Here is a 17,979-nt window from a genome sequence, read left to right on the forward strand (position 1 = left end):
AAGATAAAACCAAAATGGCCCATCTAGTCTGCCCAGCAACAATTTATATCCACATGGAATCTGACACCCACACCCCCTTTGTGTCTTTTTGGTTTTAACTGCCGCTTTGTGTAGGTTGCCAGGTGGCTCCAGTCCTGGTTTTACCCCACCCCTGATTCCCCTGTTGTAGTACATAAGAAAACTAAGATTTCAAGTTCATGCAAGCATAGGGATAAAACCAGGAGTGGATCAGCCTGTCCTGAAAATCTGGAGGCAGTTGGCAGGGGCAGGTGAGCCCATACTTTCTAAGAAGCACAATGCAGCCATGTGACTGCACCAATGCCTAGCCCTGGGCTGGTGCTTCCAGGTCCTCCTGTTCAGTTCCCAGTGCTTGAAAAATGATACCGTCCGTCTGGAGGATGATGCTGACGTGATTTCACTTTGTCACCTTTCACCAATGTGACCAGCCCCATTTTGACGCCAGGCCCCAGCCTGGTCCTAGGCATGGATCTGGCCTGGCCTAGCGCTAGGTCCCGACACCATGCCTGGGTAGGTATCTGACTGGGAAAGCCCAGCCATGGCTGCCGGAGGCCCTTTTTTTTTAAAATGCCACAAATACCAAAATACCCATTTTCAGGTACTTTTGTTCCATTCAGAACAAACTGAAAATGGCCTCATTTGTTGCATTTTTTTTGTATCCATTGCAAATGAATGCACAACCCTAGTATACATATTGCAGTAATTTCATTTCATCCCATAGGGCTTGTGGTACAAACCCCGCACCATTTTGGTTACCTTTCTCCTGGGGTGGGCAATGCCGGTGCTCGAGGGCCGCAAACCAGTCAGGTTTAGCAGGATATCCCTAATGAATATGCAAGAGAGAGATTTGCCTGCACTCTGCCTGTTGTATGAAGATCTATTTCGTGCATATTTATTAGGGATATCCTGAAAACCTGGACTGGAACGCAGCCCTGGAGGACGCGCATTGCCCACCCTGCTCCAGATCATTGCTAGCTTCATGTCCTTTCTGAAATGCAGCCTCCAGAATCGACACATAGTTTTGCATGGTTTGTTTTGTGATCTTTCCATGTGCTCCTATATTTTAGCTGATAATTGTTTTTAACACCAGAACAATCAAGTGACCCAGTTTCTAGAGGAAGAAATTTGCTTGTTCCTGGTTTTCAATTCCCATCCCAATGCATTGTTGTATCTCTGTGCCTACTTCTGCCATTAAAAGCCAAGTCTGTAGGTGCCAAAATGCAGCTGGAGATGAGAACCAAGAAGCCAGGATTTAAGATCGACAAGACACCTTCAAAAACAATTCAGTACACCTGTAAAATGTTCCAAATTGTGTCACTTTGACTCTATGTAGCCTCTGTACAACCATACCATAGCAAGAAAGCACAGGAACTTCATCAGACCCACAGAAATAACAAACAGCACACCTGTGACTGCTTGTGAGGAGCTGCAACAGGTGAGACTTGGAGATCTTTGTTCTGGGATTGGTATTGGATATCAGAGTGACTAAGCAGCTTTCAGAAAAGAGGCAGAAGAAAAGGCCCTTAACAATCTCCATATCCAATTCGGCAGGACAGAGCCTAATTGTCACAGTTTTTCTCTGACCCTACACTGGGGTGGTGGTTTCTCCCTTGAACTGATGACCGTGAAACTCCCATCTGTCCTGGCAGCAGCCACTTCTCAAAACTGTTTTGCCTGGGGAAAGAAACAACTTCCATGAAGTACCTACTTGCCGTGGGCTGAAACAATGAACGAGACTTAATCATTCATAGCAGATAAATCTCCCAACTAGGGAAGCTCTTTCTAGGTTGTTTGCAGATTAATTTGTCTAGTTTTGGAAATTTGAGCATCTGGCAAGGACAGACAGACTACCATGACCAAACCCACAGTATTAAGAAATATACAAGCTCTGTGACTGCTAGAAATCAATCTGTAATTTCTGCTGCAATAAAAATCAGCCACTAATAAAACCACCCTCAATTCTCCAGTCTGGATTCATTTTGAACTGAGAAAGTCAGTGGCTTTGACCCACCATATGTGATGCGACAACCTCTCTCTATCTCCCAGGCTGGATCAAGATAGATGCACAGTGCTTTTCCTGCGTTGTTACACTTTTCTGAAGGAAAGTGGAAAGTTAATTTTTGGATTTTTCTTTTGACTTTCACCTAGATTCACTTGAAGAAATCCATTGAAATGTCCTACCGTAATAGATCTGAGTAACATGCTGGACCAGTTTTGATTTGGTGACCTGTGGATATGCTGGAGAACAGCCTGTTTGTTCAGTCACGCCATCAGGTGTCCAAGTGATCTTCCAGCTGGATTATTATTACTTTTTGTTCTGATACCATTCAGCTGTGAACCGATTAGATGAGCAAGGGCCAGCCCTGGCTGGCTGCACTATATAAACTCCTTTTCAGCTCTGGTGCCCTGCTGGTCTAATGGATTTCCTGGACCTTGCCCTAGTATTCATGCTCCTTCTGCACCTGTTTCTCCTGCTTTCTCAGAGTGACTACCTCGTACTGACCTTGGCTTGGATCCAACCCTGTTATCACTTGTGGCAAAAGTACTGCTGCCTCCCTGTTTGTTCATCACCTGTCTACTGTTTCGGCTGTGGGCCTGGCTAGGGCTGGTGAACCCTCACAGGGACAGGCCAGAACTACAGGACAGACGCAGACAGGACTAAGGATCTTCAGCCTATACCAGCCAGCTTCCCTGTAGGTTGAGTCCTTGGGTTCTGGCAGCTGGTAGGACTTAAACTGTGGCTGACGTAGAGGTGCAGCTGGTGCAGGACTGGAGGCTTGAGACAAGGCAAGGCTGGAATCAGGCAGGTATGGAACTGGAATCTGGAAATGGGTGCAAGCAGGCATGGAACTCTGGAACACTGGAGCCAGATGCGAGTAAAGTTGGAACAGACTGAAACACTGGCACAGAGAGACCAGGACAAGACAAGGACAGGACAAAACAGAACAAGGAACAGAAAAGCCAAAGCAACAGACAAGACAGCAAGCCTGAGAAGGCCACCAGGCAGGACTGAAGCAGAAAGGCCACAGAACAAGGCAAGGGCAGAAGGTCTGAGAATGCCAAGGCAAAAGCAGAAGGCCTGAGAAGGCCAAAGTGCAGTCCAGTGCAGGTCAGGGTCAAGCAGAGAGCTAGAGAGACTCAATGACAAGGCGGTGAGCAAAGCCAGAGGCAGAGTTAAATAGCAGAGCCCTGCTGAGTCATGGGATCATGGAGGCTTAAGTGAGAGTAGGAGGAACTCTATGGGGACCTCTGGTGGTTGGGAGGCTGCATAACAGGCAGGATCACAACATCTACATTCTGAATCTAGCCTGAGTGAAAAAAATGTCCTTTGCACTCAAATCAGGCTGAAATCCTCCTGGTCCAAATTCAACTTCAAATTGTTCACACATGTTTATCCAGGGTTGCCCGCATTGCCCCCCCCCCCCCCCAAAAAAAAAAAAGTGGGTCACTCCTGCAGCTCTGCAGCAATACAAGGGAGAATTACTGAACCAATGTTTTATACAAGGAAAGAACAATTTTTAAAGCCATTTCCTATCTGTTTGTAAAAGAATATGCATAATGCCAGTCCGCATGCACCTTTATACACACAGAGAGAGCAGAGGCATTTCTGCATAGGGTTAGCAATTCTTGCTGGAAAACGTCTTCACACAAATAGCAGGCGCAGGTCTGCGCGCCTTTTTTAAATCTTCCCCCCCCCCCCCCCATTTCCCCTTTGAAAAGTGACGTCAAATCCATCGGTAAACAGTGCTCGTACACTTCACAATTCTGTGCGCATTTTGAAGTTTGTCTCTATAAAGTAATATTCACCTTTCACCTTCAATCCAATATTTTGCTTCTCATCTGAGGCATTTTAAATTCTTTAAGCTAGCGCTCAGTAAATCCCCTGAGCCCTCGGGGACGGCTGCATCCAGAATAATATCACAGAGATCGCTGCGTGGATCTGCTGGATTCTTGATACTGGGCTTGGTGAGTGTCAGGAGGTTTAGAAGAATTATAGCAAAACTATTTTAGGGCAGTAGTTTCCCAGACTTATCCTGGTGACCTCACTGTTAATCAGGTTTTCAGGATATCCACCATGAATAAGTATGAGATAAATTTACATATACTGGAAACCCAGTATAGGCAAACTTATCACATGCATATTCATTGTGATTAACCTGAATAGACAGGTTTTGGAACCACTAACTTGTGGAATAGCAAAAATACAGACTTATGAGGAACATTATTAATTTAAACAGTGTGAGTATTAAAACTTGTCTGGTGCACTTCTAACATCCATTTAATTCTCTTACAACACAGTAGTATTTCATACATGCAACCAGTGAATGTTTCCAAAGCTGAATTTTATCAGGCTGGATTACAGTTTGACAAAATCTTTGGAATTCTCCAAGATCTGTTAAGAACTTGCAGAACTCTATGCCAGATTTTGCTCAAACCAGCATCAAATTTCTCCAGATTTTACCAGCAAGGGGTCTCTTTCATTGAAAGAAAACCCCTTTTCTAAAAGAAGATGGCACATCTTTAGCTAAACTGAAACGTAGCAGCCTGCTCTATTGAATGTTTCTGCACCCTGCTGGCTTGTACAGGAATTAAATGTCAGAGATAGCCCTGGTGTTAAGAGGCTTTAAAATGGATTTTGCTTTCTCCAAGAAACTGTTTCTACTAATTCTTATAAGCTACTGTGTTTATGGGTTCTTAATTGACTGAGGTCAAACAAACAAACATTTATGGGCCTGTGTCCACGTCATACACAAGCAATGCTTTTGGTTCTCTGTGCCCTTATCTGATTTTTTTTAAGTTTGGAAAAGGTAAACTTTTTTTTTTAACTTTTTGGATTTTCTTTTGTTTATTTATTTATATTCCACCTTCCATGACTGGTCAGCCATCTCAAAGTGGATTACATTTAGGTACTGTAGGCGTTTTACGTTTCCTTGCTGAATTTGGGGATCATTGAATCAATTTTGGCATCAGAAATCTGTATGAAACATGCAGATAGACTGTTCATTACAGTGGGTGGGAACTTGTCATTCTAGGGCGCATGAAAATCACACAGGATTACAAATGAACTTAAGGATCCATTTGCATCAACTGAAGATGCCAAGGGACTAAGCTGTGAAAGATTTTTGCAGAAGGGTTTTTGTGTGAAACATTTTGTAAAACACCTGTAAATTCACAAAAACACAAAAACGTCAGATTTTTGCACTAAATTTTGCTCAAAATCCTCTTTGTTGAAAAAATTCACAAAAGGGGACTTCGCTGCAGTTAACCCTTTGTGCACAGCACATTACAAAGGTAAGTTTATTTAAATGCCACATTAATTAATTGCTGCGATGCGAAATTATGCAAAGCAGCTCATTAATGTGATATTTTGTGAAAATAGGTGCATGAAAAAGTCTTTGCAGGCCCATTTTTGTAAAAAAAAAAAAAAACCAAAAACAAAAAAAATCTTGAGCAGGTATATTTATTTTTCAGGTTTGCTTCAAGAAGTGGTGGTTCACATGAATTGCTGCTCAGATTTAAAGGTGTCACACGGCCCATCTTCTCCCCCTCAACTAGTACCAAATCCCTGGTGGTCCCAGTGCCATCCCACCCCCACCCCCAAGCCACACGCTGGATGTTAGTGTCAAAACCCAGGGGCTTGGTAAACCCTGCCCTTCCAAGGTCAGTCCCTTTGTCCCTCCAAAACTTTATATGTGAATATTGTGGCCCCCGCTCACCTACACGACCTCTCCCAAGTTTATCCCATGGCATCAGGGATCTTCCAGGAGTAGAAGAGAACCCCCCCATTACTCCTGCTCTGTGACACCATTTTCCAAAATGCCCCCCGTGGACCTCTTTATCCCACGTGGCAATGAAGCACTACAGTTAGCTGGAGCCACGTTTGAAAAATGGTGCCTGCAGGGCAGGAGCAAGTGAGGTTCGCTTCTGCCCTTAGAAGATCCCCGCTGCTATGGAGTAAGCTTGGCGGAGGTCATGGGGTGAGTCTGCAGTTCTCGTTTTGAAAGGTCTGGAGGGACAGGGCTTACCGAACCCCTGGTTTTTGACATTGACACCCCTCAGCAGTCTTGGGGAAAGGGCTGGGGGAGCCACTAGAACCAAAAGAGGTTTAGTACCAGTGAGAAGAGGGGCAGGGAGATGATGGCTGCATGGTCCCTTTAAGGCATGATGTACACCCATGGGAACGCCAGCTAGTGAAATGTTCTGTGCATTCTGCGTGGCCAGGAAAGCACAAAATTCCTGATTCTGGCAACACGTGGAACATTTTGCCTGAAAGTCTGCTATGAATGCAAATGAAATCATTTGCATCTAACACAAGATTTCTCAAAACAGTCGCTACCCTGCAAGAAAATTCCACTTATAAATGACTAATCTTTTAAAAGGAATTAAAGGCAAGATAAATGTTCAGACAGTTTATTACTCTTGATATATCATTCTCCTTTGCTGCAGGGGCTCACTGCACCCTAATTATTTACAGTCTCCGGGAGGCAAGTAGTGGCAGTTATTCGGGTTTTATCAAATATCAACCACTATAAAAGGAGATATTTGGGCTGAAAATAAATATTTGACACATCTAGAAGAATTCCTAGTTGCAAAGAAGTGAACAGGAAGCCAGAGATCAACTGGAAAGAATGAATGGGTTTTATGGTCCCTATTTGCCATATGTATCTGTGTATGTTTCTATAAAAAGAACATTTGGTACCATATAAAAACAGGGGACCACCATAGACCCTTCCTAACATCCTCAAATGCCTCCCCCCCCCCCCCCCCAATGGTCCTTTCTCATAGGACTGATGCAATCAAAGACTGCACATACATGCTATTCGCTTCATTTCAAGAGCCCAGCGAGCCAAATACATTCAAATAGAAGTTACCCGTCTCAGACTTCCTTCACCACTCTGCAGCCCAAGTCATTTCTGAAGGGGCTATTTTACATTTTTAAAGGCCTTCCTATGAGTTTTCATTAATGCTTTTGTGATGGGTACCCAAATGAGCCTTTTGTCACTGAAGTATGGCCTGGAAGAGAGTCTGGGTGGGGGAGGCCTTGACTTGCTCCTGGGATATTGTGCATTGTCTGGTGGAAGAAAAGACATTATTAGGTAGATTATTTCGGTGAACAGCTTCCAGATGGCAGAGTATATCGTGAAGGCGCACAGTGCATTGTTCCTAATGGGAAAGTTCTGGATACAATGTTGATTGGGTTCTAATGATGTGGTTCCTTGAAAATGTTTGAGGAGAGGATCCTCTAGGGGAAGTGTTCTTAGGAATATATAATGTCTGATTCAAAGTTTGGCAGGGGAAGGCTAAAGGAAGCTACCAGAAGGCTGGTGAGTCCAGGGACCCCCTCCTTTATAGGGAGAGGAGCCTGCAGGAGTTTTCCCTCTCAAGGGGGATGACCCAAGGCTGAAGTGGTGTTTCTTCCCATGAGGAAGCAACCAAGGAGCCTGGCCTGGGTCTAAGAGGAGGAGCAGAAGAAACATAAGGCCCTACAGCCCGAGGAGGACCAGAAAAGAGGAAGTTGAGAGCAAAGTGTTCCAACTGTAACTAAGGCTGATGTGAGTATTACGAAGAAGTTCATGCACCCTAGTTGATGGAGTTGTGATCCTGAATTGACAATAAAGGAAGTATGTAATATATTTCTTAAGAAGAAGCAATGAGGAGTATTGGAGTGCATTTTTGAGACATAGGAAGAAATTCTCTGGCTTTTGTAATAGTTTTGTGTAACTGTTAACTTGATATCACTGAAGCTGCATTTTGGTTGTAAAAGCCTGCGAACCCCGACTTAATCAGTGACTTTTACTATCCCTTATCAAATTTATAATTTTGATTGATGTAAACCCCCAAAATAAAATTTGGTTGGAATATATGATTTATTTATGTAAAATTCTTATAGAAACAAATACATAGACCCAAGATATCAGAAAAAGACTTTATGGCCTATCTAGTCTGCCCATCCACCTAACTAAGGCCTGGATTTTCCATTCTCGCAGAGAATGGTGAATCAAGCGGCGAAGGGGGGGGCGGGCCTGCGAAAGCCGGCAGCGATCGCACCACCTCGGTGTTATCGCTGCCGGCTTTCGCATCCAATAGCGCCACCGTGAAAGGCGGTGCTATTGGGCGTGCTACTGGCGACGATAACTGTCAGAATAGGCTCAGAAAATGACCCCTTAAATTAGCTTTACAATTCGGATCACTCCTTCAGAGATCTCCTGTGCTTACCCCATTCTTTCTTAAAATTCAGATACTTTTTTGGTCTGTACTACCTCCACTGGGAGGCTGTGATAGGCATCAACTATCCTCTCTGTAAAGAAATATTTCTTTCACCCTCATTCTGGAGCATCCTTTCCATTGAAAGAGGCTCTCATCCTCTTATATGGAAACCCTTGAAGGTATTTAAATGTGCGTATCATAGCTCCTTTATTTTGCCTTTCCTTTAAGGTATACATATATAAATCTTTAAGTCTAAAGCAGATTTCAGCATCATCGTCAAAAAGACAAATCTTTCCTAATAACCCTTCCTTTATGTCACTCATGAAAATGCTGAAAAGAACCAATCCAAGGACCAAGTCCTAAGGCCCACTATTAGTAATGCCCCCTCCTCAGAGTGAACTCCATTTACCACTATCCTTTTTCACCTCCCACTCTTGGTTTCTAACCCAGTTAATCATTCTGAGGCCCATACCATGGGTGCTCAATTTATTTATAAGTAACCTAGGTGGAACTGGGTCAAAGGCCTTGCTGAAATCCAAGAATACTACATCTAGCACTATCCCTTGATCTAAGTCTCTGGTCATCCAATCAAGAAACTGATCAGATTTGTCTGATAAGATCTCTCTGACAAGAGTATATTGCCTTGGATCTTGCAATCCATTGGATCCCAGAAAGGGCACTATTTTATTAATTTGTTCACCATAAAGATCAGCCTAATTGGTCTGTAGTTCCCATCTTCCTCATTACTTCTACTTTTATGAAAAGAAACTATATCTGCGCATCTCCACTCCTCCAGAACTACTCCTTACATTAAAGAGGCGTTGAAAAGGTGAGTCACTGGAGCTGACAGAATTTCTCTAATTCCCTTAGTACCCAAAAATATATCCCATCTGGTCCCAATCACGTTATCTACTTTACTTTAAGTTTAATTATCTCCACACAAACACATTTTTCTGAAAGTCAACTGAAGATTACCTCACTTCCACATCCTGTTTTATGTGGTGCTGCTCTTGGCCCTTCCACGGTGAACATCAGCCTCTTCATATTCCTCCTGTTCACCTCTGAGGTTCACAATGCCACTTATACTAGTAGTACCAGAGGAAGAGCAAATCTAAAAAAAATGTCTTGTTCCCCTCCCCCCGTTTTACAGTATTTGCTCTTTTCTCTTCTGTTTGAATTCTTGCATTCCTGCCTTCTTCCCTAGCTTCTCCAAATATTATTGCCTGTCTTTCTCTTTCTGTGAACTCTTACAGTTTAGGAATTCTAACCCTTACTTTTTCAGCTACTTTTTTTTTTTTTTTAGAAAACCATAGCATCCTCTTTTTCCTCTTTCTTTTATTTCCTATCCTAACAAACAGGTTAGTTGCCCTTGTAATATTTCCTTTTAGTTTTGCCCACTGCTCTTCTACTTCCATGAGATTTTCCCATTCAGTTAATGACAACTCGAGGTACTTCATCTCTCTTTGAGGTACTCCCTGAAGAAGTCATATACCACTTTCCAAATATACAGTACATAAAATTCAATAAAATACAGTACACATTGGTGGGGACCTTATCTGGTGCACAGTTTGAATACTAGCACAAACAATTTGGATAGTAAAGAACAGGGTATATAGAGGGGAGATTCCTGTTGTTGGTTTCCCTGTTCCAATTCAGAAAATGATCTGCCCCTAGTAAGCCCAGGTCCACTTTACTATCTTGATTCATTTCTACATTCCTGAATCCTAACCCGAGAGACTGAGACTTGGCCTGCACAGGTGCCAAACTTTCTCACATTTGGCACATAAGAAATGAAATGTAGATTGAGGTTATTAGTCAAAAAGTCTATTTTACAGTGCTGGATTCAGTAGTAGTGAGACATTGTTAGTGTCGCTAGTTGGTGATATGCACCAGAATCTTAATAAGGGGGATTTTGCTGTATTGGATCGTATTGTGGCATCTGACATGGTGGACCACCTAATATTGATGCAGAGGCTATAGGAAATTGGTCTAGATAGGGGAGTGCCAAAGTGGTTTCATTCTTTCCTTAGCCAAAGATCATAGAAAGTCATGTCATATGAAGGAGTTTCTTCCTCTACCCTGCAATGTGGACTTCTCCAGGGGTTGGTCCTGTTCCCCACTCTATTAAAAGTCTATTTCCTTGCTCTGGCTAATATTATAAGGGTTTTTGGTATTTACATTTCTTTATGGAACACATCCAGCTTTTTTGTCCTTCTGGTGGGAATTTGTATTGGCTGGCTCCTATTTTAACAATTGTTTACAAGATATGTCTTGCTGGATGGCAAAATAATCTAAAGCTTAATCCAGGAAAAGCAGAAGCCCTGTGGGTCAGCAAAACTAATGTTGCAAATTCCAGCTGTAAATTGGTTTTAGAGAGTTAGGCTATCTCTGCAATCTGAGCTGAAAAAAAAAACCTTGGAGTTATATTGGACTCTGATGGAGGAGTACATTATGGCAGTTTCAAAGAATACTTTCGGCAGCTTCATCATATCAAACTCTTTATATTCTCTCAAGACTTGATGGCAGTTTTTCATGCCATGGTGTTGGTTCAATTACTTTGCACTAATGAGCTCTATGTTGGCTTGCCAGTAAAGACTGCTTATAAAATTCAATTAGTACAGAATGCCACTGCTCGATTGATTAGCAACTGTCCATTTGGAGCTCAAATTAGCTGTACATTGAGTGATCTTCATGGGCTTCCAGTTAAGGAACAGGTCCAATTTAAAATTTCATGTTTGATCTTTAAGGTCCTGAATGGAATGACTCTGCAATATTCAAAAAAATGGGTAACTGATTAGAAGTCTATATAAGCTCGCAGTCATGCAGTTTTAAGGCTGGCAGGTGCAAAGTCTTTTAGGCATCAAAGATTATGAAGAAAGACTGTTGTTGTGTCCTATTTTATGTTAGAGATGCTTTTATGTATGAGAATTTTGAAAGCCACCCAGAACATGGGATAGCACGGTCTAGAAATATTATAAATAAATATATATATATATATATAAACCTTGAGATAAGTCAGAGAAGCACTGAAAAATATTCCTTCTTTTAAGGATTTCAGATTGGTAAAAACAAGGCAGTGTGCATTTTCACATACAGCTTTGATACTGAGGAATGCAGTTACTAGGGAAACCCAACTGGAGAAAACGTTTCCTAGATTCAGATGTTTGGTACAAATGTGGATTGTTTTAAAAAATAACTGAACTAGCTTATCAAGATTTTCTTGGTTCTAGATTTTATGTTTTAATTAAGAAATGGATGTTTTATTTTAAGTATTTTTCTATTTATTGTTTATTATATTGGGTTTATAAACTATGTTCTACTGTTCTGGTGAGTTTTTATTGTTAAATCACTTATTGGCAATGTTGTTTGTAACTTTTAGCAGAAAGGCATTTTTAAATGTAATAAAATAAATAAAAAATAATATAGTCACCCAAAACTCTGCGATAACACAAATAGCAAAAGAGAACCCCACTTTCATATAGAGAAGGGCCATCATACTAAATGCTACCGGCACCAAAGACCTTTACTGCTTTACAGATAATCATCGGTCTAGAAGTTGAAAGATAATTTTTGGTTTGTTTTTGCAAATAAAATGAGATTGAACCAACACTTACATCTTTGATCTTTTTTCCTTAAGTTTTTCTTTCTGTATCTGGTGTAATGAATTCCATCAATCCCGACACATGCCGTGTTTCGAGGTAAAACTCTGCTTCAGGGATGATCTTACACAATACCAAATACTGAAATGAAAGAAAGCCATTAAACTAGACTACTAGCACGTAGCTCAACAGGTAACAAAGCAGCTGTCTCATTCTTATAAACTTTAGCAGCTCCACGGGTTCTAACCTGACCCCGGAACCCTCCACAATTTATCCGCATCTGGTTTTGAAAAGACACTTCCCATTGGTTGGCTGGAGTAAAATCATGATGTCATTATTTACTATAGAACAATCAGAGGGGTAGATTTTCAAAGGGGTACGCGCATAGGATACAAATATCTTTCATTTCATTTTGTCGCCATTTCCTCTTTTTGTTTCTGCATTTTACTATGTGCTATATCATTTTTAGCATGCACTAAAGGTATTTAGCATGCATTAAACCATTTGCACTAAATTGCAAAAAAGAAGCAAGATGAAAATGTGGTGTTTTCTGTTATTTTGGATAACAAACAACACATGTCGGTGTTTTTTGCATGTTATTTTAGATCCCTACTAAATTTCTTAGAACACTTTCTCAATTTAAAGCGGGGGGTGTCCCCAAATCTGGACCTTAAGGATCACAAACTAGTCTGGTCTTCAGGATAATCAAAATGAATGGTTTATTTCCCTAATCCAGAGGTACCCAAACAAACCAGTCTAGCCTTCAAGATATCCACAACAAATATGCATGAGATACATTGGGGTACCTCTGGTTTAGGGAAATAAAGGACAAATAAAAAGATATTTTTGGAAAGCATACTTTTCTTCCTTTCTTACTGTGTTATGACCATTGGTTGCAAATGGCTGTGACTGACCCAACTCATGTCATGTGCTGTCCTGCTCTCCTCTCCGGGCGAACTCGAGGCTGTGGCTAGCCGCTCCCGACGCATACCATCTACCTCCCAGGACTTCTCATGGCGGCTGGGATGCCATCGACCTCTAGGCCTCCTCTGGGCCTTCCTAGGCGCGTGTGCCACTGAGTCTACCTTTAAGGATGCTATGGCGGGAACCTCAGGGGAGTTGGCTATTGATGATATCATCAACCCTGGATTCATAAGCACCGCCCTGGCCCTGCACTAATCGACTTGGCGAGTTCCTTCGCTACTGGTGCTTGCTCTGTTCTCCCTGGACCTCTGGTTCCTGAGTGCTGGTCTGCCTTCAGCTCTGGACATTGTCTCGGGTACCCGCTCCTTGGGGGCCCGTTCGCGCTCCTGTCGGAGACTTAGACTCTGGGCCTCCCCGCTCCTCAGGGTAGCCCCTGCGCCATCCAGAAGCTCTGTCTGCCGGCCTCCCCGCTCCTCGGGGTTGCCCCTTGAACTGCCTTGCTACTTGGTAGACTCTGCCCTGCGCATCCCGCTCCTCGGGGCAGTGCCTTGTTCTACATCAGTGACTGCGCGCGCGCTCCCCCGCTCCTCAGGGCAGTGCCTTCGTGCTACATCAGTGACTGTGCTCTGTGTCTCCCCGCTCCTTGGGGATTGGCCTACATTCCACTCAAGAGATTCCATTGTGCACAACCCCGCTCCTCGGGGCAGCCTACGTCATCACACCGGAGTCTTTCTCATCACGCTGCTCCACCCCTCGGGACCATTCCTATTGCACTCCTGCAAAACTCTCTGTCTCGCGCTCCCCACTCCTCGGGGCCTGCCTAGCGCTTCTCTGTCGGAGGCTTCCACTCTGGCACTTGCGTCTCCAGCCCTGCCTGAAGTACTGTATCTCCTGCTGCAACTGACTTCGCCTCCCGACGGTGAGGACCTGTGGGGCCCCTCCCCGTGGGCGGTACCAACTCTCACCTCGGGTCAAGGGTCCACTAACCCACGGATCCTAACATTCTGCTTCTGACAGAAGGATTGTTGGGGTGGGGGTTTCTCTATAGATCCCCTTTCGCTGTACCCAAAGGGACTGGACGCTCTTGCTACTTTCGGTCATCACTCTCCTCACTCGAGCGGGGCCAGCACAGACTTAGGCATGGAGATGGGAGATGGGAGGTGGTGATGGGGTGAGGGGAGGAAGACGAGAATTTACTGCTGCAGCGGCGACCCCTGATGGCAGAAGGGAAGCACTAAAGGGTTCAGTCTTGGGGGTAACCTTCCTGTTATCCATTAGTGAGTAAAGGAGTTGGTTCACTTGGGCAACCGAAACTGAGAGAAAATTGTTGAGAGGAAGGCCAGAAAAGTATTTCCAACTATTTATTTGGTGCACTGTTCAACAACTTATTATTTCCTACTTTCATGAGAATGAATCATGCAAATTGCTTACACTAGAAACTCATATCAATATAAATTTCAGAAGTATTAAACATAATTATGGATTTAATTACTTGTCTTTCCAAATCCGAGCTCAAGGCAAATTGGAATTCAGGTACTGTAGTTATTTCCCTGCCTAAAGGGACATGATCTGAGTTGAATTTGAGGGACTGGAAGGTGAAATAACTTGGCCAAGGTCACAAGGAGCATCAGTGGGAGAAGCAGAATTTGGCTTTTATGGTTTGTAGCCTTCTGCTCTAACCGCTAGGCTGCTCCTGCACAATATCAGTACGGACATCTGCCACATACAGTTCATCGGATAGGTAAATATAAAACCATGTCTTTTTAAAACCCATTCTAGAAAAGCCGACAGACCAAACGGTAACCTAACTCCACAAATCATTTCCACTCCGGGTCATTAATTAAGCCAGATAGGTGGGGGACTAGCTTGATCAAAGGTGTTGTATTACATGCCTGTGGGTAAAAAAATAACATTTGATCAATCAGTGCCATGAAGGCTTTCTGCTTCTCCGCCTAAAGAGATCTCCCCCTGCGATAACAGTCTCTAATGGTCACCACCCCTTATTGGTTTTTGCACACATTCTAATCCTAAATGTCAAAGAAAGAAACTCGGCCCATATTTTTCCTGCTGAAAGTATCCCACTATTGCAACTGTTAACACTTTAGACACGTGTCAGAGCTTATAAACACCACAACAGCATTCACAGTATCAGTAAGGGAGGAGGAATAGCCTAGTGGTTAGAGCACTGGACTACAGACCAGGGTTTGAGTCCTGCTGTCGCTCCTTGTGACCTTGGGCAAGTCACTTTACCCTCCATTGCCTCAGGTACAAAAACTTAGATTGTGAGCCCTCTGGGGATAGAGAAGTACCTACAGTACCTGAATGTAAACCGGTGCGATATCTCAGTTTGAGATCAAATGTTGGTATAATAAATAAATAAGACTCCACTGTCCTCTGAAATCATCATCACCTTGCAACATCACGTTGCTTATGTGACAAGCAAAGGCGGCCATTTAAAATTAAATCTCATATTAATTTACTGTGCAAAAACATTATGCACCGACAGAGAAAAATGTTCCTAGGAACCATTGTATAGTGAAGACTGCAATTCAAATTACTATGCAGGTCTGTTTTATTTTCCTGGATTTTAATGTAGTGAATGTGCATGACATAATTAAGTTAATTTGTATGCATATTACCATTGCAGTTAGTAATTACATTCTCACTTTATATATGTAAAAAATATCTGTAAAGAAATGTGACTAACATTGTTACTTTTTGGCCGCAGGATTAGAATTAAACACCCCCCCCCCCCCCCATAATAGCACGTAACTATTTCTTTGCTGTATTTGGGAGGATGTGTGCTGGAGTTTGCGCATGGAGGTGTGCAAGTCTAAATTGTTCACGGGGTTTGAAAGAATGGGAGAAATGTCAGATTTTCTTTTCATGCGTCACCGCTAGGTTTCTCACTCAAATTTACTGGTAAAAAAGCATCACAGAAATTAGATATTTTTTAAGGCAACTTTTTCACACATCTCAATTCATGGGTTCACGTCAAAGCCTTTTTTCCCACTGATTCTCTTTGTCACCATTGACGTTTTCATGTTTTCGGCTTGCACAAAATTTACCCAATTGCAACTGGACAAATAATTAGTTCTAATCTGTGCCATTAACATTTGTCCCTTACCACTGGAAAGGTGTCACAAATTGGTATCCAGAAATTTCTGTCTGAACGGCAACTACGTGCATGTTTCCATGGGTATTAAATTGTAAAATGGATCCTGGTCTGTTTGAATGAAAGAAGTTATAAAAATGACAGCTGTTCTTTAAAATATAATGCCTATAAGAAATTGGTTTTGGAAAAAAAGCGGCTTTATGGAGAGATTTAAGGGGTAGGAACTGAATTATTTACTGTTCAGAATACATCTGAGCACACTCTTCTGTCTCTTAGGGAACCGTCACGCACATTTTCCCAATGCTGTAATCCCAAAACTCACCGACTGCTCCTTAGAATAAATGATTTCAGCCACTAAGGTACCAAAAGCAAAATGTTTAAAAAAAAAAGAAAATATGGGGGGGATTGCAATATTCAGGGCATTTAGCAAGTCATCCGGTTAAATGCCAACTTTTCTATGTTTCCACCATTTACAATTCATTATTTGGATAAAATTTAGCCAGATTTCACAGACGTGTTCCAGGACGGAGTTAAGTTAGCCAGTTAAATTATTTAGCTAACTCTGATATTCACAGGAAATTGGATAATTTATCTGGCTTATTCTAGTCATGCTGTAGAGTAGTCATGAAGATAACCGAATAAACATATTCAGCTATCTTTAAAGACAGCCAGCTATACTCAATAGTGTGGCTGCACCACTGGCTAACCCTTCAAACTGGCCGATACAGTACAGTGCGCTCCAATGGAGCGCACTGTTAACCCGCCATTGGACGCGCGTTTTTGACGCGCTAGCGGTACCCCTTATTCAGTAAGGGGCCGAAAATACGCGTCCAACCCGCCGAACCTAATAGCGCCTGCAACATGCAAATGCATGTTGATGGCCTTATTAGGTATTCCTGCGCGATTCAGAAAACAAAATGTGCAGCCAAGCCACACATTTTGCTTTCAGAAATTAGCGCCTACCCAAAGGTAGGCGCTAATTTCTTCGGGCACCGGGAAAGTGCACAGAAAAGCAATAAAAACTGCTTTTCTGTGTACCCTCCAACTTAATATCATGGCGATATTAAGTCGGAGGTCCCGAAAGTTTCGAAAAATAAAAAAAAAAAAAATTTGAAGTCGGCCCGCAGCTGTCTGGTCAAAAACCAGATGCTCAATTTTGCCGGCGTTTGGTTTCCGAGCCTGTAGCTGTCAGCGGGCTTGAGAACCGACGCCGGCAAAATTGAGCGTCGGCTGTCAAACCCGCTGACAGCCGCCGCTCTGGTCCAAAAGGAGGCACTAGGGACGCGCTAGTGTCCCTAGCGCCTCCTTTTGCCTGTTTTTACCGCTGGGCCTCATTTGAATAGAGAATCGCGCGCACAGGAGAGTGGCCGCTCTCCCGCGGACTTTACCGTATCGGCCCGAAAGTTAGCTGGATAGGTTGATGCAATTAGCTTTGTAAACCAGCCAATGACTCAATATTTATTTATTTAAATTCTTTTCTATACCGACATTCATGGCACAAGTCATATCGCATCGGTTTACATCAAACTAAGGTTTACATTAAAAACGAGGTAGTTTACATCAAACAGAGATGGATTAACCAAAAAAAAAAACCAAAAAACTAATCAGTTAAAGATGAGAAACATAGAATGTGGAGGTTATAACTAGGATTAGAAATACAAAAAATTGAAAAATTCATCACGATCTATTAGCATTCGCTATATTGTCTATATTCGCATATCTCTATATTGCCTGCAATAAACGTTTTGGAGTGAAAGTTGTCAAAATGTCCACCAAATTTCTTGATATTAGAGCAAAATCGTCAAGATTTAATTTATTTAATTCATCTAGTGTACTCCATCCACAATACTAAATAATCTTTGTAGGTCACTAAATACAGAAATTGAAAAATTCTTCACTTCTAAAACCAGGATTGTTTTTTTTTTCTTATTAAATTAAAACTAATCTCACAATGAATTCCCAGACTTCTGGCAGCCAGCCATTCCCAATTTTGTCTTTGGGTTTCTATTGAAGTCTTTGGAAAGCTGGAGTTTGTAGTTCATTTCCCAGTTTGCTAGCTGCTTCGCCACCAGTGGTGTCAAAAGGTTACTCTCCTGCTCCTGGCCTCGGAGAGCA

General features: G+C 42.5%; 1 long non-coding RNA gene across 1 annotated transcript; it reads right to left on the reverse strand.

Moving 5' to 3' along the window:
- Positions 1 to 9,512: 9,512 nt before the first annotated feature.
- On the reverse strand, positions 9,513 to 11,968 carry LOC115100147. The gene is made up of 2 exons (XR_003858972.1): positions 11,841 to 11,968; positions 9,513 to 10,991 (listed from the first exon to the last, which is right to left on the reverse strand). It is a non-coding gene; the product is annotated as an uncharacterized LOC115100147 (long non-coding RNA).
- Positions 11,969 to 17,979: the final 6,011 nt, after the last annotated feature.

The sequence above is a fragment of the Rhinatrema bivittatum genome, chromosome 10, assembly GCF_901001135.1.
Source record: "Rhinatrema bivittatum chromosome 10, aRhiBiv1.1, whole genome shotgun sequence".
NCBI classification, from domain to species: Eukaryota; Metazoa; Chordata; class Amphibia; order Gymnophiona; family Rhinatrematidae; genus Rhinatrema; species Rhinatrema bivittatum.